Source organism: Solanum dulcamara, chromosome 5 (assembly GCF_947179165.1).
Source record: "Solanum dulcamara chromosome 5, daSolDulc1.2, whole genome shotgun sequence".
Taxonomy (NCBI): domain Eukaryota; kingdom Viridiplantae; phylum Streptophyta; class Magnoliopsida; order Solanales; family Solanaceae; genus Solanum; species Solanum dulcamara.
The window spans coordinates 35,587,929-35,604,798 of NC_077241.1; the positions used below are offsets into that span (position 1 = coordinate 35,587,929).

At 38.3% G+C, this 16,870-nt stretch overlaps 1 pseudogene; it reads right to left on the reverse strand.

Annotated features, from left to right (window-relative positions):
* Positions 1 to 12,323: 12,323 nt before the first annotated feature.
* On the reverse strand, positions 12,324 to 12,442 carry LOC129890887 (5S ribosomal RNA; annotated as a pseudogene).
* Positions 12,443 to 16,870: the final 4,428 nt, after the last annotated feature.

Below are 16,870 nucleotides of genomic sequence, written 5' to 3' on the forward strand. Positions count from 1 at the left end.
TATATACTTAGTACATTCAAAGTACTAACGCATACTTTTGCCTAAATAATATCACCACGTAGGGACCGATGTCGCTCCACACTCTTCTCCTCGTGGCTAAGTTGAGAGGTGAAGGCTATCACTTTGGTGAGTTCCAATATTTCGGGAATGAAACTCCTATCTTATCTAGCTTATGTTATGTTTAGAAATTTAAATTAAGTTTGATATATTTGACTTAATCTTGATGGTGAGTTAGGAACATGTCTTATCCCCCGCCAAGTCTTATTATTGGATATATTAAATGATGTTATGTTGTCTTTGACTCTTACTAATGTGAATCCCCTTAGTCTGTATATCCCTTATATTTTTGCTTGATTTGTTTATCATTACCAATAAAATGCTTAATGAATACTAAGAGGCTTGGGTGAGGTACCTCCAGGTGTCTCATTTGCTGTGTCACGTCTAGGCCCTAGGCTTTGGTCATGACAATCGGGTAACAGTATCTAAGGAGTCGATGTCTATGATCATGTGTCATTACTCGAATAAGGGCCAAGCTGCGACATGGTGATTGGGATGCAAGGTACCCCAACAATAATCCATCTTAGAAGAAAGCCATGTAACAACAAGAATAAAAGTCATGTCCTCGACTGATAATGGCATAGATAGCATATATCAAATGTAAGCTTTAGTGGAGCTTGACAGACACCAAATAAAGACATACAATATGTGGAAAGTCCATGAAAGTGAAGAGAAAGAAGAAAGAAGCCATGTGTGCAAATGACCATATCATAAATTCAAGAATTCACAAATGAAAACAACCAAACAAGGCCCTTATCTCATTAGGAGTAAAATTTTAAAAGAAAGTATCTTTTTTATTTCCTTAGTATAGATAGTAGTCTTTTAATTTGGAAAGAATATTTTGGATGTTGAAAGAAGAAACTCTTTAAAGAGTGTAATTTAAGGATGAATTCCCTTTAGGTTAGTCTAGTTTAGTGTAGCTAAATATCAATTAGTGATGGGTGAATTTCCACTGTTTATTGAAGACATCTTGCCCTTGATTTTATATTGAGTCACTTATTTGTGGATTTCAAGTAAGTTTCTCTTTTCTTGATTCAAGTTTCCCTTCCTCCTTGGTTAATTGTAGATTCAATTAGCCTTTCTTTTTTCTCTTCTCATCCCTTATTTCTCATCTATCTTAATTTTGTGTTGATTAATCCCATATTTAATTTTAATTGGATGTATCCCTAATTGGAATCTTATCATTTGGTATCAGAGCCTAGGTTTAGGTTTGTTTTCATAAATCTAAGTTTTGGAATCTTTATCTTTTCAAATTTCAAAAAAAATCATCCAAAATAAAACAAATATCCAAAAATGATTTATTTTGATTTATTGTTTTTGACACTAGATTCTTGTTCCCTTGTGTTTTTTGAGTCAGATTTCAAATTTTGTTCAATTTGGAGTTGTAGAAGTTGAGTTACCACTGAAGGATTTTGAGCTTTTCAAACTTTGAAAGTGGGTCTTCTGATTGAATAGGAATTAGAGGTTAATAATTATTGGGGTTTGTTCCCTACGTCAAGGGGAAGCTAATCCTATATTTTGAGTCAATTCTGAGTTAATTTGAGGGTGTTGGCATTTGGTGTGTGTTCTTGTTGATCTTCAAGTTGTTCTTGAAAAAGAAGAAGGAAGAAGGTACATTTGATCTAATTTTTCCAAGTCAAAGTTGGTCAAGTTGTTTGTTGGCCCACTAGTGGAAATTTGGAAAAAAACTAATTGAACAAAAAATAATAATAAAATAATTTCCACGTGGACTGCCATGTCAATAGTCCACTGCCAATACATCAGGCCACATCAGTAGAAGACACTCAATTAGCGCGCTAGCTCTTCTTAGCGTACCACGTGGCGCATAGTGGTCAACTTTAGAAACCAAGTATGCAGGTTTTGGCCTTAGAACCCCAAAAATAATATCCAAACTTCGTGATTTTTTTCTACACTCTTCTTCCTTCGATTTCTCAACTATTTAATAATTAATTAATATCTTTAATTACTTATTAACTAGTTTTAATCATCAAATCAAACTCTTTCAAGTGATGAACTTCTTTGAGGCTTCAAATTTATTTTAAGTGTCCGAATTCACTCTTTCTTTTTCTACACTCATTTTTCTTTCATTTCTCAACTATTTAACAACTAATTCACATTTTAATTACTTTTTAACTAGTTTCTAAACATCAAATCAAATCTTTGATTTTTCAAATTAATTAACAACAAGTAATTTCTTCTACTTTTGTTACTTAGTTTTTTTTAGTCCGATTGTTTTTGTGCCTCTTTTCTTCTATCTTTCTTCTCTTAATTTAAGTTCTTAAGCTTCTTTTGAGTCATTTTATTTCAAGAGTAACAAAAATCCACTCCATAATAAATTAGTGATCTTGTGAATTGATTGGGCAAAGGTAGTTCTCTATCAACTTTGGGATGACACTCTAGGAAGGTGAGTTATGAGTTCAAATATGAGAGGTGTAAGCACTTCTTCAACTAACCTTGTTTGCTATGTTTTGTTGGTTGGTACAAGTTGATAACAAGGAAGAATTTCATCTATAACTTTCAAATATTGTGGAGATGATATTAGTGAATACGCTTGTAGTAATGTGAGCTACAAGCATGGTGAAAATGAGTATTTTCAGGGCTATGATGGTCCTTATGAGCATGGTGATGGTCCATGGGATAATGAACAACATGGTGGGGAGAACTACTACTTCGTCAATGATTATGAGATGAATAGAGCGTATGACTCTTGTTATGATGTTGAAGGGGTAGAAGGACCTTATTGTATATATCATTATGAAGATGAAGGTTCTCAAACTTCACACCATGGTTATGATGGCTATGTGAGGTACAATACTTTCTCCTATAGATCTTATGAATCCTTTGAGCGGAATCTAAATGGAAATGAAAGTTGTGAGGTTGAATTCCCTTCCTCATCTTGTGCTACACCCTATCCTAAGAAAGAAGGCATAGATGTATGGGAGGGACCATTTCGATATTGTCGTGTATACCATAGAAGAGTGTTATACCCCGTACTTTTGTACCTTGGAAGGTTCTTAAGCTTCTTAAGTTTTTTGAAAGGCTCTTAAGTTTCTTGAAAGGTTCTTAAGCTTCTTTGAAGTTACCATGTGAGATGGATAATCTATAACGCTACCAAACAACTCTAAGGAAGGGATAATGTGACACCCCATGGTTGGGAAGACTGGAAATATAGTTATAAGAATCCGGAAGGAGTTGGAGGCCAAGTAATGAGTCGTAGGACTCGACATACTTACATAAGATACCAACTTAAAAATCTTACATTATTAAGCTACTTGAGTTCATACCAAGCTTACGTAGTAAGGACTACATAGGTTCGTAAAGTAAGACGAGATTACGAACCCATGAGGAGAAAAAGAGAGTGCCACATGGCAAAAAGAGAGAGTTCCATGTGGCAGAAGATGGAAGTGCCATGTGGTAGCAGCTGAAGCAAGGGGGTGGGCCCCCATCTGCCACGTGGCAGCCTATGAGTGGAGGCATGGTGCGTTATCCTAATGAGGGCTTGACACGTGTCACCACTTAGGGATTGACACGTGTCACCCCTAAGGTGGCCTATATATATATATATATATATATATATATATGTTTTATGACTTTTAGTTCATCTTTATCCTATAAGTTTTGTTCTTATCCAAAAATTCTAGAGAAAAAAAGAAGAGAAACCATAAGCTAGAGAGAAGAGAGCTACGGATTTTGGGAGAAAAAAGGTAAGTTCTCCAATTTCGTTCCATGAATTAATTATCTAGGGTATACCATGAGGGCATGAATGTTTTATTAATTTAATTTTATGGTTTGGATCAGCACTAAAAGGATAGCAAACAACCACGAAGTTTCAGTCGCGCTAGGAGAACTTTCGAGGAGAGTTTTGGCAAGTTTTGGCGAGTTTCGGGCAAAGTAAGGTTTTACCTTTCAAATAGGAGTTTATGTTGTTATGAAGTATATTAAATGTTTTAAATGAGGCTGGAGGTAGAAAAATTGTATAAGGATGCTTGACATTAGAAACAAACTAAATTGAAGTCGTTAGACTCAAATCAAAGTCGAGTAGTGTGTTGTGATTGTGGTACTGCAGTTGCATTGGGTTGGATTGAGTGTTGTAGGGATGGAAAGTGTTATAAAAGGGGTGTGGGTAATTATGGTTTCATTCACACAACCCTCCGTTTCATATGGTTAAAGGTTTTACAAAACAAAGATTAAAAACTCTATTTTGGCATCGTAGTTTTGGGCGAGATGTGTAGAATTGTTATTTCATAGTATTGGACTGATTTGATTGTATATAGATGCTGTTTATTGTTGGTAATATGGCTGATAATATTATAATTGGGATAGGTAAAGTTACAGGGGAGATGCTGCCCGATTTCCACCAACTTCGGAACTAGTAATAAACTAGTCGGGGGAAATAGATAAGAAAATGATTCGTATGGATACTTGGTTGTAGAGTTGGAAATTGGAAAGTGAAAAGATATTAACCTTAGTATTTATTTCATGTTAAATATGTTCAAAAGACGAAGAGGTGAATGTGGTGAAGGGTAATCCATAAGAGGTATGTGAAGCTACCTTCTTTCTCTTGGCATGTTTTTGGCATAAGTATATAAAGCTACCCTTCTTCCCTCTTCATATGTCTTTGACATAAGTTATGATGAAATATTTATGGTACCGAGTCCCTTGATGGTCCAAGTATGACATATGTTATTATATAAGGATCGGGTCGAATGTTCCTTGGCATATGTTACTATATAAGGATCGGACCGAACATTTCTCGGCATATGTTACTATCTAAGGATCGGGCCGTACATTCCTCGGCACATAGGTATATGACAACAACATGAGGGAAAGTAGAGAGTATGTAAAGCCATCTCTTTTTTCTTTTGGCATGTCTTAGAATTAAGTAAGGATTAATATGAGCTTTGGGGTAATTCCATTCATAAGTCTCGAGGGTGAATCATAATTTCTGTTCTTAAAGATTCTCCGATAGTTAATGTCCTTGACTTTTATGAGTTATTTTGTATCATCTTGATTCATGCCTATGATATCTAAGGCTATTTTGATATGATCAATAGTGATAATTGAGGGATGATTGATATGACTATCATCCTGATTTTCAAATGATTATTCATCTTTATTACTTCAGTAAGTCTTTGACAATATTTTAAATTGCATATGGTTACTCACTACTCTACTCGTGTATACTGTAACTCTTCTTTCACCGAGTCCCGGTCCTGGTACGTAATCGTGCATAGTTCAATGCATTATCCACTGAGTCCCTCATCAAAGGGCTGGGTACACTATTTGAGGATATGATAATGCAGTGATATGATCAACTCACCGAGTCCCTCACTAGAGGGCCAGGTACATATATATATATATATATATATATATATATTTGATGATGATGTGATGTGATATGATAAGGAGGTGATGGCGCTGGGCGCTATGATGGTCCTACAGTTATGATTCAATGAGTCCCTGAAAGGGCCAGCTATATTGTATAATATGAGCATGCATGTTTTCATAATCCACAAGGTGCAGGTACAATGTTTTCTTAAGTAACATGTTTATCCCCCTGACTCTCTCTATTTTCGATATGCTTCTAGTTATGGTTTGTATACTCAATACATATGTCATATTGAACCCCCTTTCTCGGGGGGCTGTGTTTCATTCCCGCAGGTACAGATTCAAACTTTGGGGATCCTCCAGTGTAGGAGTCCCACTCAGTAGTTCAGAAGTGCTCCATTATGTCAGATCTTAGATTTTGGTACTACTCTCGATGTATATATTTATTTATTTATTTATGGTACGACGGAGGTCCTGTCCCGCCTTTTGTTACTGTTCTTACTCTTAGAGGTTGGTGGACATGTATGTGGGTTGTATATGTATGCATATGAAGTTGTGCCTATAAGACGGATGCTTTGGGACATCCCCTTTATCATGGAAGCCATGTCGGTTTGCGCGGGTTTTATTATAGGAAGCCCTTATATGTTACGATAGCCTCATCGTCTTATATGTTATCATGCCTGTTAATACATTATAACTCAAACAGGGGACAGGTTTACTTATAGTTAGCAGGGGTATATACGAGTGTCCAATTCGGACACCCATCACAACCTACGGGGTTGGGTCGTGATAGAAGTGGCATCAGAGCGGTCCTTCCTTGGAATGTCCACAGACCATGTCTAGTAGAGTCTTGTTTATCGGTGTGTTATGCACCATATCTATAAACAGGAGGCTACAGGATATTTACGATGTTATCTTTCTTTCTTGTCATAGATCGTGCGATAAAGCCATTCTATTAGGATAATCCCTCCCTAATAGACTACGAGGTGTATGGTAATACCTCTAAGGGAATCTTGTCTCTGACCTCCTTTCTTGCAGGTGGGTAAAGGCTGAGGTGAATAATGAAAAGGCTAGTCTGGATAGTGAGGGGTGCAGGGAAGGACCCCAGGGTACACATGGGACCTCAGGCTCTAGGACCATACAGGCGGAGCCCTAGTTATTCGATTGATACTGATCCCTCTGAAGACCCTAATTATGTTATGGAGACCGATCCCTCGGAAGGCCAAATGACAAGTTCCCCAAAGCATCTGATGACCAGGGAAGTGGTTCAGGAAGCCACTCCAATAGTTCTTATGGCCGAGCACTATGTCAGGCCGACTCCTATGATAAATGTTACAGCATATTAGAGCCCTCTATCTTGGTTGTCAGTAAACCAGGGGTTACCTGGTTATCTATGTCTTTTGGATTCATGAAAGGAAGATGACGAGGGGAAGACAAGCAGATACAAATGGATAAAGACAGGGAGCACACTTCACCTCCTAGGTCACTAGGTCGAATTGGGGACTGATCGGTCACAGGTATAGGGTAGTGATAAGTATAGTTTTGCTGGCTATATAGGGTTATTTGTCATTTTTGTTTCGGCCTAATGTAGGAAGCCCTGTGCGGATGGGATATGAGATGCTATAAACATATGTATATATTGGCCCTGTGAGGCATTTGACTGTGATATGATATGATATGGATGTATATAATTGTCGGCCTTGCATGACATTGTTGGTATTTCCTGATTGCAGGTTTGGGTTAGTAAGGAATATAGAGAAAACTCTGCTGAAATTTTCTAGAAAAAAAGGGGAATGAACTATAAGTTTATCATACTACTTAAAAGTTAATACCGAGTACCCCTATTATGATGAACTAAAGATATTGGGTACCCTGTGGGTTGTTGGTAAGGGGGCCTCATGTTTACTTAGGAAGTTTCAGGTCGGAAGAAAACTCCTGTTGGATGGCAAGGTGTCCAGCAATTGGGTTCCACTTTGGTGGGAAAGTACAGAACCCTCAACCATTAGTGGTGAATGAGATAAGTTGTTCACGACTCAAGAATGAACCTAGAGGGAAACCATACGAGTTAGGCACTAAACAATATTGTGGTGCTTATTGGATCTTAATTTCCTTCTAGTAGTGGTTAGAGGATGCTTTATGGTAACCTTTTATTGGTTATTAAGCAACTAAAATAACTTGTGGACGGAAGACATGAACTTATGGGCTATCCAGAATCATGTGCTTCATATATTGGATAACATACTAGAAGGATTTAGAAGGGTTGGTGATACCAAGGAATGATTTTCCCAAGGGATATTGGGGTAGCATGAAACTCCTCGGGCAAAAAAATGGCCATTGACTAAAAGAATAGAATGACTACTACAGGGAGCACTCAATATAGACGTGATTAATTAAGTATGAGTATCAGACAAAAAAGGGAATAGATAGCTACGAACTGAAGGTGTAGTACAAAAAGGCGAGAAGATAAGACCATTATTAGAGTAAAATTGACATGAGATTGAGAAGAATTGGAAGTTAACCTCAGGTACCTGACAAGGATAAAAGCTTATGAGATATAAAGAAGTATTGTGGCTATGTGATTCTGCCATGGAAAATATAAAGACCCCTCAAGGATGAGGGAGGTAGCTCTGCAAAACCATTGATGCATTGCGAGTCCATTAAGAGGAACAAGTGGTATCCACTAGGATGAAGATAGTGTATAGCAGAGCTAAAAACATGGGTCACTGGAGTACAAGTACTTCTGAATGGAGAAGTTAAAATGATTAGAGGTGCTAGCTAATCGCTGGTTGGGAAGAAAGGAATGTGGCTCTAGATAAACTACTATATTAATTGTATGACTCGAGTACTAGTACTTGGACTAGATTGGGTACTGGTTATCGAGAATTATAAGAACCCCATGTTTGTATTAAGGTTTCTTATAGGGGCAACCTAAATTATAGGTGATCTAACAAAAGGTGTAGATATAGTGCCGTATGTCAAATATGTTGGAACAAAATCATATGCGTATGAACAGTTGAAAATAAATAGAGAATGCCTGGGTACACCCTAAAGGGTGAAAGTGGATAAGAGAAATACAAGTATGAGATTAAGTCAACTGACACTATCACATGTTAACGGGAATTCTTAAACTTCAACCGAGATCCCATGCCGGCATAAGTTAGCAAGGGCTAAAAGCCAGCGATAAATGGATAGAAGCTATGATATCTAAGACCATATGGAGAACCATTAGCAGAGACCCTAATGGATGGGTGCATACAAAAAGGGGTGAACATAATAAGAGAGTAAGACTGAGCGATCTAAGGTCCATGTAAAGGGTAGTAAGGCCATAGTTGAGTAAAGATTAAGATATGGCAACAGAGTTGTTGGCCGCTGAGATGTGACATACAAGTAGCAAGGAGAAAGGATAGAAAATCTCCTACGGTAGGGAATGAGGAAACCATGGAGTACCCGAAAGAAGGAAAAGAAAGGGGTAGGACAAATTAGTGTTAGCACAAGAAAGTTCTAGTGTGAAGGTGATATGTAAAAAAAGATGGACCAGGAAATGAAAAGACTGCGTCTACCTCATACCAGTTGTATAAAAGTAGTTATGCAACCTACAGATATATATACAACATAAGACCAAGCGGAGGAGTACATGAAGAAAATGGGGTTATGATATTTTGGACATGTTACAGAGAAATACAAAGATAAGTTAAATCAAATGACCAAAAAGGACATGGTCATGGTTGAACTAAATATCTACCCCGATACCGATTGTAAGATATAAGAGGAGAGGGCAAGGCGGAACCTGAAGACTAGCGAGTCGACGCACCGGTAAATCTTGGGAGAAGTTAAGTGCCTTTGCACATTATTTCAAGAATTGCAATGTATCGTGTTACAAAATAATTGGAGTTGGACCGTGTCTAGTAGAGTCTTGTTTATCGGTGTGTGGTGCACCACATCTATAAATAGGAGGCTACAGGACATTTAGGATGTTACCTTTCTTTCTTGTCATAGATTGTGCGATAGACTTGTCTATTAGGATAATCCCTCCCTAGCGGATTACTATGTGTGCGGCCATACCTATCAAATAAGCTTATTTTTGACCCCTTTTCTTGTAGGTGGGTACAAATGGTGTTGGAAAATGAAGAGATTAGCTATAAATATTAGAGGGGTACAGAGAAGGCCCCCAGGGTACACACGTGTCCTCAGGCTCTAGGACCAAGTAGGCGAAGCCCCAGTTATTCGATCGAGACTGATCCCTCCGAACAGCCTGAGTATGTTATGGAGACTGATCCCTCAGAGGGCCCAACGACAGAGTCCCCTAAGCATTTGATGACCAGGGAGGTTGTTCCGAAAGCCACGCCAACTGCTCTCATGATAGAGCACTATGTTCGGCCGGCTTCCATGGTAAGTGTTATGGCATATTCGAGCCCTTTATCTTGGTTGTTAGTGAACTAGGAATTACTAGGCTATCGATGTATTTACAATTCAAGTGAGGAAGATGACGAAGGACAGACAAGCAAGTGTCAACCGAATAAAGATGGGGAGTATACTTCACTGCCTAGGTCACCAGGTCGATCTAGGGACTGATCGACTACATGTATAGGAGGGTGATAGGTATAGTTTTGTTGGCTATATGGGGAAATTTGTTAGTTTTGGTTTGGTTTAATGTAGGAAGCCCTGTGTGGCTGTAAACTAAGATACTATAAACACATGTACATAATGGCCTTGTGAGGCATTATAATTGTGATATAGTATGATATAGATATATATATACATTGGCCTCGCATGACATTGTCGGTAATTCCGGAGTGCAGGTTCGGGATAGAAAGGAATATAGAGGAAACTCTGCCGAAATATTTTTTAAATGAAAGGGGAATGAGATATAAGTTCATCATACAGCTTGGAAGTGGATACCGAGTTCCCTTATTATGATGAACTAAAGCTGGAGGGGTACTCTCTGTGTTGTCGGTAAGGGGGCCCCATGTTTATTTAAGAAGTCTTAAGTTAAAGAAAACTCCTATTGGGGGGGGGGGCGAAGTGTCCAGCAATTGGGGTCCACTCCTGTAGGAAGGCATAGAACCACTAACCATTAGTGGTGAACTGGATAAGTTGCTCAGGACTTAAGAATGAGCCTAGAGGGAAACCATAAGAATTAAATGCTAAGAAGTACCGTGATGCTTATTGTATTTTAATTTCCTTCTGGTAGTGGTCGAAGGATGCTTTATGGTAACCTTTTATTGGTTCTTAAGCGACTGAACCAATCTATGGATGGAAGAAATGAGCTGATGGGCTGTCCAAAGCCATGTGTATCATATATTAGGTAACATAGTAAGGATTTAGAAGAGTCGGTGATACTAAGGAATGATTTTCCCATGGGTTATAGGAGTAATATGAAAACCCTCGGGCATAAAATGGCCATGAACAGGAAGAATAGAAGGACTAATATAGGGAACACTCAAGATAGATGTGATCGACTAAGTATATGTATCGGATGGAAATGGAGATAGATGGCTACGAGCTGAAGGTGTAACACAAAAATGCGAGAAGACAAGACCACTATTAAAGTAAAATTGACATGAGGCTGAGGAGGATTGGAAGTTAGTCTCAGATACTTGACAAGGATAAAAGATGATGAGATGTAAAGAGGTATGGTGAATATGGGAATCCACCTGGAGGGAGGGGAATAGTAAAACCCCTTAAGGATGAGAAAGGTAGCTCTACAAGACCATTGATGTGTTATGAGTATATTAAGAGGAACAAGTGATATCCATTGGGACGAGGATAGTATCGTAGAAAAGTTAGAAACACGGGCCACTGGAGTACAAGTGCTCTCGAATGGAGAAGTTGAAACGATTATGGGTGCTAGCAAATCACCGATGAGGAAGAAAGGAATGTGATTTTGAACAAACTACTACATCAATTATATGACTCAAGAACCAGTGTTGGGAATAGATTGGATATTAGTTATTGATAATTCTAAGCACCCCATGGTGGTATTAAGGTTTCTGCATGGGCAACTTAAAGTATTGATGGTCTAATAAAAGGTGCAGACATGGTACGGTATATCAAAGGTTTTGGGGCAAAATCATATGCGTATGAATAGTTGAAAATAAGTAGAGAATGACACGGGTACACCCTAAAGGGGGGGAAATGGACAAGAGAAGTACAAGTATGGGATGAAGTTAATTAACACTATCATAGGTTAACGAAAACATTTAAACTTCAAACGAGATTCCATGCGGGCACGAGTTAGCAAGGGATAAAAGCCAGCAATAAATGAATAGAAGCTATGATATCTGAGGCCGGGTGGAGAACCATTGGTAGAGACCCGAATGGATGGGTGCATACAAAAAGGGGTGGATACAATAAGAGGGTAAGACTGAGCGATCTAAGGATCGTGTAAAAGGTAGTAAGGCCATGTTGAGTAAAGATTAGGATATGGCAACAAAGTGGGTGGTTGCTGATATATGACATACCAGTAGTACGGAAAAAAAAGAGAGAATCTCTTATGGTACAAAATAAGGAGATCAAGGAATACTTGAAGGAAAAAAAAAGGATAGGATAGAATAGCGTTAGCGCGAGCAAGTTCTAGTGCGAAGGTAGTATGTAAAGCATAATGGACCAAGAAACAAAAAGACTGCGTCTACCTCATACCAGTTGTATAAAAGTAGTAGTGCAACCTACGAATATATATATACAACATAAGACCAAGTGGAGGAGTACATGATGAAAAGGAGTTATGATATTTTGGAGACATTACAGAGAGATACAAAGAGAAGTTAAATCAAATGACCACAAAGCACATGGTCATGGTGGAACTAAAGATCTACCCCGATACCGGTTGTAAGATAAAAGAGGAAAGGGAAAGGCAAAACATGAAGACTAGAAAGACGACACTAAGTTAAATCTTGGGCTAAGTTGAGTGCCTTGCACATTATTACAAAGATTGCAACAAAACGTGACACGAAGACTTCCCAGGGGGTCACCCATCCTAGTACTACTCTCTCCTAAGCACACTTAACTTCCAAATTCTGGTGGAATCTAGTGTGTTAGTGCTGGTATGATCGCACGAGATGGAAGAATCCGAAGTAGCGGCGAAGCAATGATACGAGATTATGTACCTAGAGTGTTATAAGTTACGTTAAGGGAATTGTTAAAGGGCTTAAGCAAAACAAGCAGGATTAGCTGATTACTAATAGATGGCGCACATGTATGCCACAGTTCTTCAACATAATACCAGTTAATGATAAGCAAACCATGGAACGGCTATACAGGCCATTGTATGAGGGGATTTTGATACCACTTAGCAGCTAACTCTGAGGGGAAAAAAGAAAAACCCAAAAGATAAGGGTACCAGTTAATGTCATCTAAAGAAGGCAAGAAGTAATACACGAGGTCAAAAATTCCATAATACGACCTTGGCTACAAGACTCACTTCACACTCCATGGATAGATAGTTCTGGAGGAAATGTTACCCGCAGATTAATAATATTAGCCCATGCTCCTTCAATCAAAGACTAACTGCTCAGCCGAAAAGGTGTGAAATTATAGGTTAAGAGGGTGGTAGGACCTTATGGAGTCCCCATAGCTATTTTCCTAGATGAAGGAGCCCAAGTTATAGTTAACTACCGATGATCAGTTTGCGAAGAGATTGGGATGACAGATAGGTCTTCGTATACCATTTTAACCTCAGACTGAGGGACAGACTAAGCTTGGTAGCTACATGGTAGATAATATATTGCGGGCCTATACGGTTGACCCCAAAGATAACACAGATAATTTCCTACCACCTGTCAAGAGTACTTACGATATTAACTATCATTCTAGTATCCACATTGCCCCGTATGAGACTTTGTATGGCAGACAGTGTAGGTCGCCAATTGGTTAGTTTGGTGTTAGTAAAACAAGACTAATAAGCCCAGACGTGGTTTAATAGGCGGTATAGAAGGTGAAGCTTATTTGGGAGAGATTATTAGAAGCACAGAGTCGACAGAAGTCATACACAGATAATCGACATCGATCTCTAAGGTTTCAAGTTATAATTAAGAACTCTCGAAAGTGTTGCCCACAGAGAAAGTGATGAGAGCCAGTAAGAAAGAGGACCTTAGTCCAAGATGCATTGGCCCTTATTAGACCCTCCACCGAATAGCAAGGTTGCTGGCGAGTTGGACTTACCAGCGGATCCGGAAGTAGTACATCCAGTCTCCTAATTATCGATGCTTCATAAGTGTGTTGGTGATCCATCTTGAGTATATCCCGCAGAGGATATCCAGGTCACGGAGGAGTTATCCTACAAGAAGCAACCGATCACCATCCTAGATTGGCGGAGTAGGGGATTGTGAACTAAGGACATAACTTCCGTCAAGGTGTTATGGTGAAATGAGAGTCCCGAAGATATGATCTGGGAAGCCGAAAGAAAAATAAAACATAAGTATCCGTACCTATTCCCTACGTCAATAGGTAATCCCAACTTTTGAAACTTTTATATTGGTTACTTGATGAAAGTGTGGGTTATTGCAATAGATAGGAATTTCCCCGTAATTTGTATAAGATCTTAAGAAAGATTTTGGTTCACAATCGAGGATGAATGTCCTAAAAGGGGGAAGGATGTTACACCCCATACTTTTGTACCATGGAACACGTTCTTAAGTCTCTTGAAAGATTCTTAAGTCTCTTGAAAGGCTCTTAAGTTTCTTGGAAGGATCGTAAGCTTCTTAAGTTTCTTAAGGCTTTTAAAGTTTCTTAAAGCTTCTTAAGACTGCTTAAGAACTCTTAATCTCTTAAGAGTTACCATGTGAGCCGGATAATCTATAACTCTACCAAACAACTCTAAGAAAGGGGGAATGAGATACCCCATAATAGAGAAGAAGTGGAATAGAGTTATAAGAATCCGGAAGACGTTGGAGGCCAAGTAATGAGTCGTAGGCCTCAACGTACTTACGTAAGCTACCAACTTAAAAATCTTACATTCTTAAGCTACTTGAGTTCAGACCAATCTTACGTAGAAGGAATACATAGGTTTGTAAAGTAAGACAAAATTATGAACCCACGAGGAGGAAAAGAGAGTGCCACATAGCAGCATGAGGGAGTGCCATATGGCAGGAGTTGGGAGTGCCATATGGCAGGAGTTGGGAGTTCCATATGGCAGAAGCTAGAGTAAGGAGGTGGACCACACATGCCACATGGCATCCCATAGTTGGAGGTTTGGTGCGTTGGCCCTATAAGGGCTTGATAGGTGTCACCATTTAGGGGTTGACATGTGTCACGCCTAAAAGTAGCCTATATATATATATATTGGTTTTATGACTTTAGTTCATACTTATCCTCTAGTCATTCTTATCAAGAGACTTCTAGAGACAAAAAGAAGATAAGATAAATCTAGAACAAGAGAGAGGAGAAACCTTAAACTTGAGAAAGAGAGCCACAGATTTGTAGCCAAAAATGGGTAAGTTCTCCAATTTCGTTTCGTGAATTAATTATCTAGGGTATAACATGGTGGTATTAAGGTTTTATTAATGTAAATTTATGGTTTGTATCAGCAACAAAACGTTAGCAAGCAGCCACAAGGTTTTAGGCACGCTAAGGGAACTTCCGAGGCAAGTTTCGACGAGTTTGATGAGTTTTGGGCAAGGTAAGGGTTTCTATTTCAAATTGTAATTTATGATGTTGTTTTGAGGAATATTACATGTCTTAAATAATGTTGGAAGTGGAAAAATTGCATAGTGTGTTGTCGTTGTGGTAGTAGCTAAATCAAAGTCGCGTAGTGTGTTGTCGTTGTGGTGCTGCGGTTGCACCTAGTTGGGTTGTGTATTTAAGGTCTGTAAAGTGTTTAAAAAATGGTTTGGGTGCTTTTGGTTGCATCCACACTACCCTCCATTTGGTATGATTAAAGAGTTTGCAAAATAAAGATTTAAAAACTCTATTTTGGGTATCGTAGTTTGGAGCTAGTTGTTTGGAGCTTGTATTGTGTAATGTTGAAGTGATTTACTTTTAAATATGCTGCTGGTTGTTGTTTTTGGTATGGTTGTTGATGTTTTGACTGAGTTGAAATATGGGGGATGTTGAAGTTATAGGGGAAAAGCTGACCGATTTTTGATAGCTTCAAAACTAGTAACAAACTAGTCGAGGGTAATGGATAGGAAATGACTCCTATTAGTACTTGGTTGTAGAATGGGATATTGGAAAAACAAAGGCTATTAACCTTATTATTACTTTCATGTCAAATAGGTTAAGGAATAATCAATACAAGCCAAATTTTGATTAATCCTTGAAAAGGTATGTGAAGCTTTCTGTTGGCATGTATTGGCAGGAGTATGTAAAGCTACCCTTCTTCCCTATTGATATGTCTTTGACATAAGTACGATATTATAATGCTATGATTACTCACCGAGTCCCATCATGGTTCGGGTACATTATATGATGGTTCGGTAAAGCAATGAGAAAGTTATGATACTGAGCTCATGACGGACCGGGTACGATATATGTAAATAATGACTCTATGAGTAAAAGTAGAGGGTATGTAAAGCTTATATTCTTTCTTATTTTGGCATGACCCATAGAAAGCCAACATACAAAAATGCACAAAGTCTACAAGAAGCTCTTATTCTTAAGTACACTAGGATGGCTAACATTTTTAATTTCCTAGAACTTATATCCATTTGCCTCAATTCATGTGAAAGTGTCCAACCATCCTAAGTTGGTATAATTTATGTTTTGGTATAAAGCATGACTCTTATTCACTCTTTTAAGCTATAACTCTTCCAATAATTGAATTATGGCTTCTCAAGTTTTTCTATACCTTGGGAAGTATTAAGTAGGTAAAGTTAATCTTTTTTTTTGGCATGAACTTTATGAAACATATAGATGAAGTATATGTGATCCTAAGGAAGCCCCCATTATCAAAGACCCTAAGATGGCCATTTTCTTGACTTCCAAAAGATATTTTATTACGCCTTGATACGAGTAGATGATTCATAAAGTGCTACTTTGATGCAAACCATAATGACACTCCAAAGGTACTTGTTATGGCTATTGTCTTAATTTTTGAATGATAGTTCATTTTGATTATTTCAACAAGTCTCTAATGATGGTTTAAATTGCATATGGTTACTTACTACTCTACTGGTGTATACCATAACCCCTCTATCATTGAGTCCTGGGCCAGGTACAAAATTGTGCATAGTTCACTGCATTATCCACCGAGTCCCTCATTAAAAGGCTGGGTACATTATATAAATACATGGTAATGTAATGACATGATCCACTCACCGAGTCCTTCACTAGAAGGACAGGTACGTATGTATATATATGAGGATGTGATGTGATAAAGTGGAAATAGTATTGGGCCTATGATGGTCCTACAGTTATGATTCACCGAGCCCCTGAAAGGTCCGACTACATTATATATATGAGCATGCATGTTTGCTTATAATTTACAAGTACAGGTACAGCGCCTTCTTAAGTATCATATTTATTCCCCTGACTCTCTCTATTTCCAATA